The sequence below is a fragment of the Oryctolagus cuniculus genome, chromosome 6 (genome assembly GCF_051225735.1).
Source record: "Oryctolagus cuniculus isolate XC-2025 breed Fujian yellow rabbit chromosome 6, ASM5122573v1, whole genome shotgun sequence".
Taxonomy (NCBI): Eukaryota; Metazoa; Chordata; class Mammalia; order Lagomorpha; family Leporidae; genus Oryctolagus; species Oryctolagus cuniculus.
The window spans coordinates 148,871,144-148,888,518 of record NC_142872.1 but is presented as its reverse complement, the minus strand read 5'-3'; the positions used below and the strand labels follow the sequence as shown (position 1 = coordinate 148,888,518).

Genomic DNA, 17,375 nt, shown 5'->3' with positions numbered 1-17,375 from the left:
AATAAATTCAATAACTTGTCCTGCTTGTCTGAGGATGTTAATTAGTTGTTATTTTCCTAGAGGTTTCTACAACTTGCCTTTTCTCCCCCTAATACATGGTCTCTGTTCTCCAAGTTCAAGAATACCCTCAGAGGTCTGTCCATGTTTTGAAATGAGGGGCCTGTACTATAGTGCAGTAGGCTAAGCTCCCGCCTGCTGACACCCCATATGGGCAATTATTTGTGTCCCGTTGCTCTTATTCCAATCCAGCTCTCTGTTTATGGCCTGGGAAAGCAGTGGAGGATGGCCCCAGTGCTTGGACCTCTGCATCCAGGTTGGAGATCTGGAAGAAGCTCCTGGTTCCTGACTTCAGATTGGCCAAGCTCTGGCCATTGCAGCCATTTGGGATGTGAACCAGAGGAGCGAAGATCTCTCTCTCTCCCTCTCTCTGTCTGCAACTCTGCCTTTCAAATAAATAAATAAAAGCTTAAAAAAGTAAATGAGTCACTTAAAAGCTATTTGGAAGTTTAGCACATGGACTGGAACTTGTCAATGTGGACTTTACTACTTGTAAGATGGTTGGTCTGATTCTTCAGGTCAATTCTGCTGTCAGCACTTCTGTGTACTTTCTTTGAGAACACAGATCTCCTAGAGATCTACGCTCCAGTTTCTGGCAAGGAGGAGGGTGTTGAGTCTGCCTTCCTATGCTCCAAGATCTAAGGAGGTTTGCTTCTTATTCTTATTAAGTGAGCTTCGCTTAATCTTCCTGTTTCCGGGGCACTGTCCTGTCAGCAATCTTGTATGTGCCCCAATATGCGTTATTCTTCCCAAGGAATGAACCTTCAAATGTTTGGGTTGGGGAAAAGTCAGGATTGGTGGAGGTGGATGGTACTTGGAGAGTCTTCTTATTTCTTAATTATACTTTCAAGCAACCATATCAGGCTAAAAGAATCAATGTCACACTTATGTCCAGAACCCTGGGATCCTACAGTGATTCTACTTGGGTAATTTCTGCTGTCAGTTGTGCTAGGTGGGTTACTACCAGTTCATCTGCTTTCTAGATCTCCAAATGTCCTGTCATTTTCTTTCATGTGGTTTATCATGGAGGTTTAACATCTTAAAATTTTTCTACTTTAATTTTTATAGAGATTTCTGGAAGGAGCAGAAAAATTGTGTATGTTTCATCCCTCATCTTTACATGGAATTCTGTAATATCCTTTTATAGCATTGAGTAATTTCATGATGAAAGCAGGAATATACTTTAGCAGTTGGTTCTAAGAAGACAGGACAATGTTTGCAGAAGGGATAATAGATATAGAAAGTTGGCATTACTGCCCATCTCTCTCTCTTTCTCCCCCCTCCCCCACATTGATTGAAACAGAGATCCCTGGAAGAATTAGTGAGAAGGACGTCTTGTGAAAGCTTAGCCCAAGTGTGGATTCTATCTTATGTTAGAGGAACAGGATGAGGGGTGTCTGCAGTTAGTTTGTAGTACGCTGATGCTTCTGTGGAGCTTTTGTGCCAAGAACCTTGTTGGCATTAATGGCATTAGGAGAGCTTGGAAACTGAGGATCATCAATTCCTAGACAGGAAGCAATGCTGTGGTTCCTACAGACTTATTGTAGCCAGTTTTTGACTTTGAGAGTACAATCAAAACCTGTGGGTCTTTTATTCTTTTTAGAGGGGAGAGGGCTGGGTATTGCAGTCAGAAGAGCATGTCTTTGGGATGATGTTTTTGGGTGTTGTGAATTGCAGCTTGCTGAAATGCTTAGGAAAGAGGTTTATATTAAAAATCTCCTAATCAGCCGGCGCCACGGCTCAATAGGCTAATTCTCTGCCTTGTGACGCTGGCACACCGGGTTCTAGTCCCGGTCGGGGGGCCGGATTCTGTCCCGGTTGCCCCTCTTCCAGGCCAGCTCTCTTCTGTGGCCCGGGAGTGCAGTGGAGGATGGCCCAAGTGCTTGGGCCCTGCACCCCATGGAAGACCAGGAGAAGCACCTGGCTCCTGCCTTCAGATCAGCGCGGTGCGCCAGCCACAGTGCACCGGCCGCAGCAGCCATTGGAGGGTGAAACATGGTAAAGGAAGACCTTTCTCTTTGTCTCTCTCTCACTGTTCACTCTGCCTGTCAAAAAAAAAAAAATCTCCTAATCAGTACTCCAATGCTAGAAAAGGTCTTCCTTTACCATTGGTTTACCCTCCAATGGCCGCTGCGGCCGGCGCACCACGCTGATCTGAAGCCAGGAGCCAGGTGCTTCTCCTGGTCTCCCGTGTAGGTGCAGGGCCCAAGCACTTGGGCCATCCTCCACTGCCTTCCTGGGCCATAGCAGAGAGATGGCCTGGAAGAGGAGCAACCCGGACAGAATCTGGCGCCCCGACCGGGACTAGAATCTGGAGTGCTGGTGCCGCAGGTGGAGGATTAGCCAAGTGAGCCATGGCACCGGCCACAATAACTACTGTTAAGTACTCATTAAGTTTCAAGTTCCACCCTAAGTAATTAACATGTATACCCTCATTTGATTCACACACAAAGACTATATGAGATTTTAATATCATCTGCATAAGCATTCAATAAATACATAAATGAATCACACTAATACTTACTGGAAGATCACTATGAGCCACATAATCTCCAAAGCTTATGTGGCATAACTCATGTAAGCCTCGTAATTACCTTGTAGAGTTGATTCATTATTTTATTTATTTATGAAGAATCTGAATCACAAAAGGTTAAGGAACTTTTTCAGTCAGATCTGGCAGATTTGAAGACAGGTTGGGATTGCATTATTCTTTCTACTCTACTAATGGGATGAAGCATCTGGATTCAAGCGACAAAAAGGAGCAACCATCTTTTGGGGGGATGGCAAGAGAAAAGAAAGTGAAAGTCTTCAGAGACAAACTTCATCTGTCTCAGAGTTCGGCCAAACAACAACCTGGTATCTCAAATAAAATACCAATAATCCTAAGTAATATTTCTGTAAACATTTGCTACTTAGAAGGCACATTTATATTCACAATCTGATTACCTGGAGTTACGGACTCCACTCCACTCTCCTTTTTTTTACAGATGAGGAACTTGAACTCTGAAAGCGAAGTGATTTTCTCATGTTCACGTAGACAGTAGGTGAGAGAATCTCATTCAGGCTTCATTCTTTCATTTGTTCATTCAACATGTGTGTACACATTTTTGGAGCCTATCTTGTACCTGGAAGTCATGTAGGCTCTGAGTATTTAATAATGAGGAATACTAAGTTCATGCTCTTGTGGAATTCACATTCTCTAAGGAATGAATGAATAAGCAGTTGTATAATATATTGATTGATTCTGATAGGTGCTGTGTGATAAAATAAAGCCGAGAAAGGAGATAGCAGGTAGTTAGGTGGGAAGAGGGAATGGACTACTTTAAATATATTTTATTTTTATTTATTTTAAAGGCAGAGGTAGCTAGCTGGATATGGATCTTAAATCAGCTGGCCACTTCCCAAATGCCCACAACAGCAGGGGCTGAATCAGATGGAAGCCAGGACCTAGGAGCTCATTCTTAGTCTCCCATATGGGTGACAAGAACCCAGCTACTTCATCCATCACCTGCTACCTCCCAGGATCTGTTTTAGCAGAAGCTGGAATCAGGAGCAAAGCCAGGACTTGAGTCCAGGCACTGTAATGTGGCACGCGGGTGTCCCAAGTCGTGTCTTAATTGCTGCACCGAATGTCCGCCCCTGGACTATTTTAACCAATTATTCAGGAAATCTCAGCGGAGGTAATATCTGAGCAGAGATCTATAGGAGGTGAGGGAGTGAGCCCTAGAAACACCCTAGATGGGGGGTCTAGGAAATGCAAACTCTCTGATGTTGAAATGTGCTTTGTATATGCCAGAAACAGCAAGAAATCCAGCTTGGACTGAGATGAAAGAGCAAGAGGAAAGGGGCAAAGTGTTGGTAGAGTAGTGGGCTAGAATTCCATGGGCTTATGGGAATATGAAAGGGCTGGATTTTATTCTAACCAGGATGGGAATCCTGTGGAGGACTTTGATTAGGGGAAATGACATATCTAATCCACCCTTTGGAAAATCCCTCTGGCTACTAGGTGGTGAGTTCACTGGTTGGGTGCTGGGCGAGGGCACTGACATGGAAGTAGGGAGGTCAGGTGATAAGTGTTATTCAGGATAAGCGCATGTGTGTTTTGCAGCTCTGTTTCATATCACCTCTACTCTAGGGTCCAGGTTATAGAGCGGCTCCATCTAAAACATTGCTGCGCTCATGGCTGAGGCAAAAGAGATTGCAGCAAATCACCTGCTGATCTTGAACTCTCTTGCTTGGAAGTGCTAAACATAATTTCCATCACCTTTCATTGACCATAGCAAGTCTGATGGAAAGCTGAGCATCATTATGGGGCAGGGAAGTATAATCCTCCCCCAAGAGGAGCAGTGAAGACAGACAGTTCTTGACTTACAATGGTTTGCTTTATAATTTTTAACCTAATGACTGTGTGACCGTAATATGCATTCAGTAGAAACTGTACTTTGAATCTTGACCTTTTCCTGGGCTGGCGATATGTGGTACAATTCTCTTTTGCAATGCTGAGCAGTGGCAACAACAGCTCCCAGTCAGCCATGTGATCATAGGGCAAACAACCCTTCAGTGTACTCTGTTGCAAAACTATGGTGGGGTTAATTGTTCTGCAGTGTACTGTGTTACTAAACTATGCTGGTAGTAGTTACTCTACAGTGTACTGTGTTACTAAGCTATGCTGGTGGTAATATAGGTGTATGAAATGTACTTTGATAGCTCTTTAAAAAGATTAACTTTTTTATTTGAAAGGGAGATAGAGAGAAAGAGTTATCTTCCCTCTGCTGGCTTACTCCCCCAAATGCCTGCAACAACTGGGGCTGGCTAGGAACTACATCAAAGTTGCAGGAACCCAGGTACTTTGGGCCAACATTTGTTGCCTCCAGGCGCATTAGTAGGAAGCTGGATTGGAAGCGTTAGAGTAGCTGGTACCTGAACTAGCACTGTGGTATGGAATGGGAGAGTCCCAGGTGTTGACTTAACCCACTGTACCAAAATGCCCACTCCTAAAATGCACTTTTGAGATGACATTTTAAGCTTATGGTGGGTTCATTAGGGTGTAATGCCATCATAAGACCAGGAGCATCTGTACTTGGAAACCGTGGTGCAGTCTGTCATAGGAGGCAATTGCTGTATTCAAGGCCAAAACGAAGCTGGCTCGGGCAAAGGTGGTACAGTTGAAGTGGTGAAGACTTGCTGATTAGATAAATGTGGAGTATACAGGAAGGAAAAGTTAAGGAAGACTCCAGGATTTTGGTCTGAACCCCTTGGTGAACAGTGGTAACAGTTGCTGAGTTGGAGAAGACTGGTGGGAGAGCAGGGTAAGGGAGGGCTGGGATTAGGAAGTCTATATTGAAAACGTTAGATTTGAGATCCTGATAAGAGAATCATTTGATCTGGAGATAAACCATGAGAGTCAACAACATATAGACTGACTTTGAAGCCACGAGGGTGGATGAAGTCAAATGGAGAATGAGAGGTGAGCAAAGGAACAAGAAACCTGAGGTTGAGACTTTGGGCACTCGAGCAGACACATGGTCAGGAAGAGGAGAATCCAGCAAAGAAGAGAGGGGAATGAGGAAAACAAGAGTGCGAGGTGGCCCAGAAGTCCAGTGAAAAAAAGGATTTCATGAAAAGAGACACTGGCAACATCAGCTATCAGTTGCTGTTGAGATATTAAGTGAGATGAGTATGGACATCCATTGTTGGATTTGGTCAGAGGTCACTTGTGACCTTGACAAGGCATCGGTGACCTTGTTATGCGATGAGGGTAAAGGTCAGATTGGAATGGGTGGAGAAGAGCCCACAGAGCCTTTTGATTTCAAGTCCAGCGTTTCCTTTGGATTGTTACACTGCAAGGGAAGTTCTCATGCACAGAATGGAGTTATTGGAGGTGTTATGGAACCAGGGAGTTTCTGCCTCATTCTTTGAATGACTCAACCCAGGAAGACATCTGCTTAAAAATGTGATAGCCACCTGAGTACACCTAATTCTCTACCTTTTCCTTTGTGAGTGTGTGGAGTCCAATTTGTGCAGAAATCTTCGTTCTGGTTGGTTTGCTCTAGGAAAAGCCTCTATAAAAGATGGGACATGATGTAAATTTGTTAGCCCCCTACTCATGGTAACAAGAAGGGAGGCTGGATGCTAGGATTGGGAAAAACAGAAATGTCTCATTTGTTGTCTAACATCAAATACAGGTAACAAGATCTGCTTCTAAGAGCAACACATTGAATTAAATGAGGTAATTTTACTCCAAAGCAGCAAAACAGACAGTAAAAAAACCTATGAAATAGAGTAAGAAAAAGGTAAGCAACAGAAAAGGAAAGGGGTACATCATTGTTTGGCCTGCTGACAAGTGTTCTGGCTGTGTGGGAGAAGTTCCTATGGAGGGTTACCTGCCACTTCTGTGCCTCAGTCTATAACCAAAACAAGCCAGGTTGGCAGGGCCAGGAAAGCAGGCTCGGGTAGGGGTGTTTCGCTACACTTGAAAGACTTTCAGCATTTTCCAAAGATGGTTATGATGATTGCTTCTTATAATTGTATGCTCCCAGGCAGGGGCAATATTCCAACTATTTCATAACCATAAAAGAAAAGGCCTTGAGTAATTGGAATGGGCACCAGACCAGTCAGAATAGAGGTCGACTCTACCCAACATTTTGGCTCCAGACGAGGCTTGTTTCCCAGCTCTGGTGATGAGACCATGGGTTCCAGAGTCCTTAAAAGTTGAGTTCAATCTTGGATGTGTTCTGAAATCCCTTTATAGTTCTGTCTTTGAGTAAGTTAGAGTGTTGCTGATCTTCATCTATAAATGGAGAAAATAATACAAGGATATTTCCAAAAACTTGTGGAAAATGGAATTAAAGGCAAGCTTCTTTTGGTGCAAAGGTTTTTGAAAGCCATGCCTGTGATGGATCTTCAAAGAGTTCATGGAAATGTGTATCATGAAAAGATATGCATGGATTTCAACTTTTTTTTTTTTCGCATCAAGATAAACTTATCTTCCATTTTTTCTCCTCCATAGACCTTTCCAAGTACCCTTGTACTTCCTTATAGGATTCTTTTGAAAATGAAATGAGATTTGTTTCAGTTTCTATGACTATATTGCAAATCATCCAGATACTTGGTAGAGCACAATTCAATAGGTCAAGAATCCAGGCAGTGCTCAGCTTGGTGGTTCCTCTGTCCCACGTGTTCTGTGCTGGGACTCATTCACTTGGTTGCATTTGCCTGGCAGCCGGGCTGGGCTGAGAGGTCCAGAAAAGCCTCATGTACATGTCTGGCACCTTGTGGCTCCTCCACATGGCCTTTCTCCCCATATGGTGTCTCATCCCTCAGGAATCTGAGCTTTTTCCTTGCATACTAGCTGACATCTCAGAGCCAGAGAGAAAGCTGCCTGGTGTCTTTAAGTTTAACCTCAAGACTGGCACAGTGTCAGTTCTGTCACAATGTATAGGGCAAGACAAGTCATGAGACTAGTTGAGATTCAAAGGGAAGGGGAAGGGGCCCCATTTCTTGTTAAGTGGAGCATGATAGGTGGACAGGGAGGGAAGGGATTACTGGTGGCCATTATTGGAGGATGGACACCTGAAAATGCATTATGTGAAAGGATTCCTAGTGCTTCAAATCCTCCACGGCTGCCAAAATTTTGAGGCTAGCATCCAAAGTCCTTGGCACAGCATTTGAGGCCTTCGATAGTATGGGCCCTGCCTGTCTCTCCAACCTCATTTCTCAGTGCTCCCTCCCTCACAAGTTCTACTATAATCAAATAAACCCTTTGCCATAATTCATCTAGCTCTGTGGCTTTGCATATGCTATACTCTCTAAACAAAACCCATTCATTTCACACCTTTCTAGTTCCTGATTGTACTTCAAAATTTTGCCCAGTGGCCACCTCCTCTGGGATGCCGTCCCAACTCCCTGCCTCAGCCTCACTTCTGTAGTCTCACTGAGCATTGACCCTCACTTGATCAAAGGCTTCATCTCTCCATGTTCCTTAAATCATTTGCTTAATGTGCTTTTCCAACCAGAGTCATTAAGGACAAGAGAAAACTGAAAGAGTTTTCTGTAGGTGGGAGTTGACTGACATGAACCAACTGTTAGCTTTCTGTCACTCAGTGTGACTTGGCATAGAGATCTATTAATTTATTTCACACGAATGGGTGGCTGGGATGAGATGCAACAGAATATGGCTGGAGTTAAGGAGCCAAAGAAGTGATAGACCAGCTTGTGGGATGTGTCATTTATGGGACATTAAACTCACCAGGAAAGATAAGAGGGACTGGGAAGAGGTCAACAGTCAGCCAGCCATGGAAGTGATCAGTGAATTATGCAGAGGGGCTTGGGGTCAGGAGAAGATGAAGAGAAAGGACAATAAGGCCAGAAAGCTCGGTGAAGCAAGCTCAAAAGAAGTGAGTTTGTTGTGGTTGTTTGCTTGTTTGTTTTTACTGGAGGGAGTTTACTGTAGTGGGAGTTTGCTTGTTTGTTTTTACTGAAGCAACAAGGAGAAATTGCTTGGAAGAAACCAATGGGGAGCCAAGAGGATTCCCACCTCACGTCCACATCCCCAGACTTAAGGGTTATGGGAGGAAAGACCATCATCCCTGGTAGAGAGGACTGGAATAACCAGGAGCTGGCTACATTTTGGTTAGTGGCAGAAGGTGGCTGGGATATTCACAGAAGAGGGTGAGGATGAAAGGGAGTTTGCTGGGGAAGCCTGAGTTCCAGAGGGCTCTGTGGGAAGATTTCTAGGGAGACACAGGGCAGGAGAAGGTTCTAGTGAGAGGATGCTGGGAAACAAGGAAATAAGTGTCCATGTGACACCCAGTGGAGCCTGAGTGGATTCAGGGTGTGAAACATGAAGGGGTTGCTCTCTTAGGTCATTGGCTAAGAGTATGGCCCAGTTTTTAGTTGGGGTCACCAGAACTCCTCTGTCCTGTGGCTCATAGAGTTAGGGTAAGAAGTAGGCAGGGAACATAAACAGGTAGCTCACAAGCTGTGGGAACTTGTGGGCAGGACTTGGAGACAGTGTGTGTCTCTTAGCTGGAGTGGGAGCGGCTGGGCTGTGACAAGGTGAATGTTGTGGGGCAGTGGACTTCCCTTCTGTTGAAAGTGGATAATGGACATGAGCGAGAGGATTGGGTGTCTCTCTCAAGGTTGGAGTGCAGCATTCAAGAGTTCAGAATGTGGGCCACAGTTTGTTGAAGGTCACACAGCCAGTAGATGTCAGACTTGGAGTTCAAACTCAGGTTTTCTGAATGTGGGCTCATTTCCTTTGGGGGAGGTGTGACGGGCCTAAAGGGAGGGAAAGAAAACTGCAGAGGAAGGAGAGAGGAGCAGGGAGATGGAGGGTTTTCTAGAAACTTCAGAGATTTTAGGCATCGTCAACTCTTGTTCTGGCTTCCCGGGATCTACTGAGAAGTTCAGCCTCGTGGTGGCACTTGCAGTGGGTGAGACACTGTGGAGGGGGCAGCTCCATCAAGGGACTGAAGCAACACTCCTGGCTCTCTACAGTTGTGAATGGAGTAAGAGGCTAAGGGATCCTGGAGTTTTCAGGTGGCCTTCGGAGGATGTAATAGGTTTAACTGTGGTCCCCAAAAGAGATGACAGAGTCTTAATCTCTTTGTACGTGTGAATGTGACCCTAGATGGAAGTAGGGTCTTTATGGATGAACTTAAGTTAAGGGTCTGCAAAGGAAATCATCTTGGATTCAGGGTGGACCAATATCCAGTGATTGGCATCCTTAAATAAGATGTTAATAGTAGGGGAAGCTGGGTCTGGGTTGTTTGGGAATTCTTTGTATAACTCTGCAATTTTTGTTTTGTAAATTTAAAAAGATTCTGAAATAAAAAGTTAAAAATAAAAAAGGAGAAGGGTATTGAAGCACAGAGACACAGGGAAGATGGTGAGTCAAGGATGGAGGCAGACACTGGAGAGATGTTGTCACATGTTGAGAAAGGCCAGGACCTACCCAAAGGTGGAGGAGGCAAGATGGACTTTTCCTGAGAGTCTTCAGAGGGAGGGAAGACCTACTGACACCTTGATTTTGGAATTTGGAAGCTTGCGAGAGAATGAATTTTGGTTGTATTAAGTCACTCAGTTTGTGGTGATTGATTATGACAGCTCTAGGAAATGAATAAGGTGAGAGATGTGGAGCCTGAAATAGCTGCTAGGTTGGTAGAGGTCATGATGAGAACTGATTATATACAGACTTGTCATTTGCAAGCAGGAGATCAAGACCAAAGGCTTCAGTGAGTTGTTTCAGTTTATTACCCTGAAGGACAAGTAGGGACTCACCGTGCCCCAGGAGGCACCCAGGGGTCAGCTCAGCCCAGCAGCTGCTCAGGGAAGACTTTCCCCCTCCGGAGGCAGCCCCACTTCAGATCTTGTCCCTAGGTACCATGAGATGAATGCAATCATCTGCAATCAGGCAGGGGAAAACACCTGAAAGACCCTCCCAGCCACTCAGCTTAGAAGATGCTGCTTTAAACTGGATGGAGTTGGGAAGCCTTCAGTTGCTAAGTTAATGCTTTCCCCCCACTCCCTTGTGGAATGGGATTCCCGAAGAAGTTGAGATCAGGGACAGAAAATAGAAGAGTGAGTCTTTTCCTCCTACGATTGAAGTGCCGTCTCACTTAGTAATTGCAAACCCCTTACCATGGCAACGAGAAACAAAAGGAATTTTATTCTGGAGCCATGCTGCTGTTTCCCAGCTTGGGAAGGAAGATCTTCCATGGGGTGAGTGGCTAGGCTGTGGGATTACCCGCGGGGGGCTTGCTGGGGGGCGGGGAGGGCAAGGGGAAGCCGTGAAGGAGCAGCATCAGGTGGTATTGCTGGCCTGGGACTCAGGCAAATTATGCAATTGTCATTTGCTTTCAAATCTGCTCCCCTTCCACCCAATATTTTTGCTGAGGGGACAAGTGAGATTCCAAAGATCAGTTTGCTGGAGTGTGCAAAATGCTAAGCAGCTTCTGAGGGCTGCGAAGCGGCCAAGGGGTGGGTCTCTCTGGAGAGAGGAGGAGAGGAGCAGGAGCCAGGGGAGGCTGACCAAGCAGCCTTGGACAGGCACACTGTCTGCCTAGCTCATTTCCACCGCAGTGACCTCTTCTCAGCGGTCAAGGGGAGGACTCACAGCAACTGCTCTTTTTTTTTTTTTTCCCAACCAAGAAGGGTGATGAACAAGGGAGGTCATTCACAAGATGATCAAAGGTTTAGCTCTATTGGGAGATGCTAATTTGAATAAATGCTTCTCTATCTCTACAGGTGTGCTATTCCTGGTCCCCTCTTAGAATTCAATGAGATGTTGGAAGTTGTCCGTTGCACAGTGGCTTGCAGCCTGGCACCTATTAGATGCTCTTTAAATCTTAGCTAAATGAATGAATGGATGGATATCGTCCAAGCTACTCAGTCAGCATCCAGGCGGCGGTAGAGTCAGGGCTGTAAGAGCCAGTGCTCTAAGGGCTCGGCTGGAAGTTTCCTTTCCATTTCATCTTGTGCTAGGACAATGGCAACCATCCAGAAGGATGCTCCAGTACTCTTGAAAGTTCCCTGGCTGAATGTTGCTATGATATGGTCTTGCAATGAACCGGTGGCTCAGTAGCAAGGGCAAGTGTTTTTATGTTGGGTGAGTCAGAAGGGATGCTGCCCTGCAGCTGCCATTCGGTAGATGCCTATGGGCATTTTGTGAATGTGCACAGACTGGTGAGTGTCACCTTTTAGTGGCTGTGAAATCTCATGGCTCTTTGATTTAAAAATCTTTCCCTCCCTTCATACACATCTACAGGAAGAAGGAACAAAAAACAGCAAAAAAGCATGTGTATATAGATGTACAGTTGTATATACACACATATGCACACATATTGTATACATACCCAAACATACAAACACACACAGATATATGCACACACATATATGAAGATGCTTCAAAAATTTAGTGAACTGCCATAAACATGTGAGTGCAGATATTTCTTTCATATGCTGATTTCTTTTCCTTTGGGTATTTCCCAGAGGTGAAATAGCTGGGTCATATGGTAGGTCCATTTAGTTTTTGGAGTAATCTCAATACTGTTTTCCGTAATAGTTGTACTAACTTGCACAATAGCAAAGGTATGGAATCAACTTATACGTCTATCAACTGCTGAATAAAGAAAATGTGGTATATATACACAATGGAATACTACTCAGCCATAAAAAATGAAATCATGAAATTTGTAACAGAATGGATGGTACTGGAGATTATTATGTTAAGTGAAATAAGCCAGACCCACAAAGATAAATATCACATGTTTTCTCTTATTTGTGGAAATTTATATATATAGAGAGTATAAAATTGTGTGGATGTCATATAACTTGGTGCAGAGTTATAAATATTGCTTCACTGAATTATACCATATACATACAATATACCCTTCTTCCCCCACTTTGTTGTATTCATGAATCCCACATTTTGTGATATTAATATTTCTGTCTTTAAGACAAATAGTATATATGTACATATTTAATATCTACATATGTCATAAATATGGCAAATTATTAAACATTGCTAAATCTTAAAAAATCCCATAAAATTTAATTGAAAAGTGATATCACAAGATAATATGAATTTTCATGATCATTTTGAAACCCCTTTATGTGTATGCATGTGTGTAACTATCTATATCACCAATGTATTAAAACTAAATTGACAGAATTTTTGAGAAATTTTATAAATATCTCTTCAGGTTATTTAAAACTCTAAAGCTAGACTGGGGCTCATGGTCTCAAACACTTGCGTATAAGGGTTTATGGCTCTGATGATATTGTTAATTTATCTGTTATTTGATTTTATCCCACTTATTTGCATATGGTTTTAGAAATCAAGTTAGTTGCTCATAAAATTGTACATAATTCAGCCCATGTGAGGTGGAATTTGTCATTGTCAGCTAACTGTCATCGTATATTTCTGTTTATACAGCTCAATATTAACTTCTGAAGTTTGACAGAGGAGTTTTGTGGGCTTGATGGACTGACTTCTCCAAGTTGAGATTCTGACCCCAGAGTGGATAGAGAAGGCCGGCAGTGTGCTTCCTCCTGCAATGCCCCCAGTCACGTTCCCAAGGGTCTACAAAGAGAAAGACCACACTTATGCCTACAACACCACAGTAAGGGAAAGGGACAGCCAATAGTGCCTAGCAAAAAGCTTAGTGCACAGTACTCATTTCAACATTTTGAAATGGATGAATAAATAAATTTTATTGCCTTTATATGAGAAATGATTCAAGAGTTCTTCAAAAAATTCATGGGAAATGCATACTATGGAAAAACTATGCATGAATTTGAAATTTTTCTTTGCACCAAAATAAACATCTCTTTTAATTCTGCTTTCCCATGCATTTTTTTGAAGTACTCTGATAGATTATTTCCATTGGATACTTTCAGGGATTAATACATTGAAGGAGACAGGGAAAGTGTTCAGGACTCTCCCGCTCCTTAAAGATTCAATTTGAGAATACACTCAGGAAACCAAATCTAGGCTCCCGTTGGTCCTCTCTCCATTTATCTTTTTGGTTTTATTTTTAAGGATCACCAATTTGAATTAGTAAAATAAGAAGGAATTCTTCTGAGCCACTGAGGAACTAAAGACTGCCCCAGACTCTCAGTGATTCCACCTAGCAGGAAAACCTCACTCCAGGATGCCAAGCCAGAGTGTTATGTAATGTGATGTAACCATGGGAGTGACTATCCCACCACCTTTGGCAGTACAGCTAGCTAGAAGCCGGCACAATCCCTCCATGAGTGCAAGGGGATGGGCTATACAAGGGCAGGATGCCTTGCGGACCATTAGGGTGTGCCCAGTACAAGTAGTAAGTAGTATAACTTCTCCAGCATGCCTGCTTTGCTGAGCGATTCCATACCTTCCTCCACTGTCTGTGGTGGCCATTCTATTTGTACCTCACTTATACTTAGTGTGAGCACTCAAACTTCCAAGGGCCACCCAAGATGCCCATCAACACTACCTCCTATGGTTATTGCCAGGGTGTTAAATCATTTTCCAGTATAAGTGCACTCTCTTTTCTAATTTTACTTCTAGTTTTTTATGAGAGAGGATGAAAGAAAGAGATGGGCAGAGAGAGCCCCCATCTGCAAGTTCATTCCCCACAGGCCCACAATGTCTGGGGCTGGAGCGGACAGAAGCCAGAAGCTAGGAACTCAGTCTGGGTCTCCCAGGTGGGTGGTAGGGACCCAACTACTTGTGCTGTCACTTGCCCTCTCCTAGGGTGTGCATTAGCGGGAAGCTGGAGTCTGGAGCCAGGGCTGGGGATCAAACCCAGAAACTCCAACATGGGATGTGGATATCTTAACCTATGTTTTAACCACTAAGACAAATCTTTCACCCCTCCATAAACTCTTCCTAACCCAACTTTATATTCTGTCATCTGGATCCAGACTGTCAAGGCCCAGTCCTATAATATCTTTCTGTTTCCTGTGGGTGCCATCTTGGCCAGGTCCAGCATCTCCTGTGGCATATGGGCCTCTCTTAGCAGAGACAGAACTTTCCTGGACCGATTGTGTCATGACTTGACCCTAGGTTTTATCTGGGCAGTCTGGAGAGGTGGGGCAAGAACCCAAGAAAGGTGTGTGTTGTCTTGCACCTGTACTCAAGAGGTCTTCAAGCAAGGGAGTGGAGGGACTGTTGACCTGTAATGGGGAGGAGTGGGCCAATTCTTCAGAAAGATCTAATGTCTCAAGTTTCCTGAGTGCACTGACCCATTGTCCTCACCCCAGTATCCAAGCACCAGCCTCCAATTCCTTCCCAGTTTGAGCTCTAGCCCAGGCATGGAAGCTGTACTTGGAATTTCAACCTTCATAGCCGCTGAAGGCCCAGGACTGATGTTCATTTTTTCTGTTCTCTGGCTGCAGGAGATTTTTCCTTTCTGCAGATAAGGCCCTCTGACTTTCACTTCTCACCTTGTTAAGGTGGTGAATCACCTTGGCCCTCTATTGTCTTTCTCTAAGGTATTTATGGCACTCAGCAGCAGTCATCTGATTCCATTGTACTCATAGTTATCACTTCTCTTGCCTCACTTATCTCTCAAATGCTTAATCTATTCACACCTCTCAAATGCTTAAGTTGCCAGCCAGTGCATTCCCTTTCATAGGTATCTCGTCCAATTCTGAACAGGTGACAGTTTTAACAATTGCAGTGCCAGCATGTGGAGTTCTTAGTATCAATGATGGAATTGTTATTCCAACCAACTGGTGAGGAGATCAGTTTCCCACATCCTGTATTAGAGGCTGCTTCCCTGGACACCTCCTGACAAGATGTCCCAGCTTATATTCCTCAGAGACAGATGGAGAGTTGCATGCAGGAGTTTTACTGGGGAATGCACTTGGGAACAACACCTGGAAGAAGTGAGAGAAACAGGAACACTAGGATGCAGTCTCTCTGAAGGACTTGCTGATCCTCAGCCAGCTTTGGAGTTGGAAGGCCTTGCACAGTTTTCTTGCCTTCAGGCAAGGGGGCCAGGCCATTAGCGTCCCAGTCACTGGATATGGGCTGCCCCTAGGGAGGCAGCATTACCTGCCATGAGGCAGGTCTCTTCGGCCAAGGGCAATTTCCAGAGAGGGCTGCCTCTATGATTACTCAGCTTCCAACACTTTCAGTTTCTGGGATAATGAGCTCTGTTGGGGGCAGCTGAGCCATTGCCCACAGTGTCCATTATCCCAAAACTCCTCAACTAGGGATATGTGGAAATAGCTGGAGACATTCATGGTTATTAGATCTGGAGGGGCAGGGTTGCTACTGATATTTACTAGGAAAAGCCCAAGGAAGTTGCTCGATGTTCAACAGTGTTCAAGGTTGCCCCTCACCGCAAAGAAGGTCTGGCCCTCGTGCCAGTAGTGTCAAAGGTGAGAAGTCCTGTGCTGTGCCGTCCTTCCTTGGGTCAGCTCCCAAATAAATTACTTCCACCAAAATCCTCACCTTACGGTCTGTGCTTAGAGAGTCCCAAGCTAGGACAACAAAATCAAAGCTTCAAGAGCTGAAGTAATTGGGATAGTGAGGACTGAAATCCTGGGCTTTCTGTCTCCTAAGCCCATGTCCTTCTCTATGTACTGTACATAACTAGTGCCATTGTAGATGCATGGAAATAAGTTAATTTGTGACATACAGTGGTTGCCTTAGGGCTTTAAAGGCTAATTCTCTTGCACAAATCTGATGGATAATGGCTATTTGGAAATAGGTATTCCTCCCAACTTATAGAGCTTCCATTTATTAATGTACTTATTGATTCATTCTTTCTCACACCTGTTTATTACTTCACTTAACAAGTAGTTTAGCTTAGGAGTAGACATTGACATATCATAAATATAATATTTTAGAACAGAAAGTGACTTGAGTTATCACTGTCATATGATTCTACAAATGATGGAATTTAGAATCTAGACAGATTGGGTAATTTGCTTAGGTCTTGGAGCTTACTAAAGTCACAGTCAGGATTAGAACCATGTTCCAGAAAGGGGCAAATGTGCCTATGGATGACAACAATACGATTCTTTACCACAAGGACATAAATACATGACTCATCTTCATTTGCCTTTTATTAATATGCATGTCATATTAATTTTCTCTGCCCACACCCCAGAGGTGTAGGATAGAGCCCTTCCTTCTGCCTACATTTCTCCAAAAGCTGTGTGCCACTGGGCACTTCCGAGCTGGTGGAGTTCATGGTCCTGGTTTTCACTTAGTTTGAGCTAAAGTGATGGTCTGCGTCTTACAGCCTCTTTTTCCAACTATTACTCAAAGTACAGGAATGTGAATATTACCAAATATCTATGAAATGAAAGTGCCACCTTGCCATTTAGAGAGAAACCTGTGAAACTCTCTGATCTCCCCAAGCACTAGGCCAGCTCGTGGCTGACCTTAACTGAAGCACAGACACCATTGTCAAGAGGACATTAAATTGAGATTCTCCTCAGGCTCGGAACCTTGAATAGAAACCACAATGCTTCCTCTCTCAGCCCCAGTCCCTGTGTAAACTTCATTTTCTTATTCTTCTGGCACTGAATTATGTCCCCTTTTGTTGCCAGAGCATTGCTGGGGAGAAATCTGATTTTGTTTATACTGACACACACCAAGTTCACTCTGGCCAATTCCCAATCTAGTTACCCAGTCGAGGGTACTGTACTATCATTGCCACAAAGGTGGCCTTCCCTGGTATTTAGGTATTGGCTGTATGCCAGAAATTAACATGATCCAGGAGGAAACTAATATCTAGTATGGAACTTAGAGGAGAGTTATTTTGATAGTAAGCACTCTTGCTCCAATTTTTAAAAAAGATTTATTTATTTGAAAG

General features: G+C 43.9%; 1 long non-coding RNA gene across 1 annotated transcript in view; it reads left to right on the top strand.

Annotated features, from left to right (window-relative positions):
• Positions 1–550: 550 nt before the first annotated feature.
• LOC138849975 (uncharacterized) overlaps positions 551–17,375 on the top strand; it is a 76,848-nt gene continuing 60,023 nt past the window's right edge. Inside the window, exon 1 of the long non-coding RNA XR_011389314.2 lies at positions 551–703. This is a non-coding gene — a long non-coding RNA (uncharacterized LOC138849975). The remainder of the gene's footprint in view (positions 704–17,375) is intronic.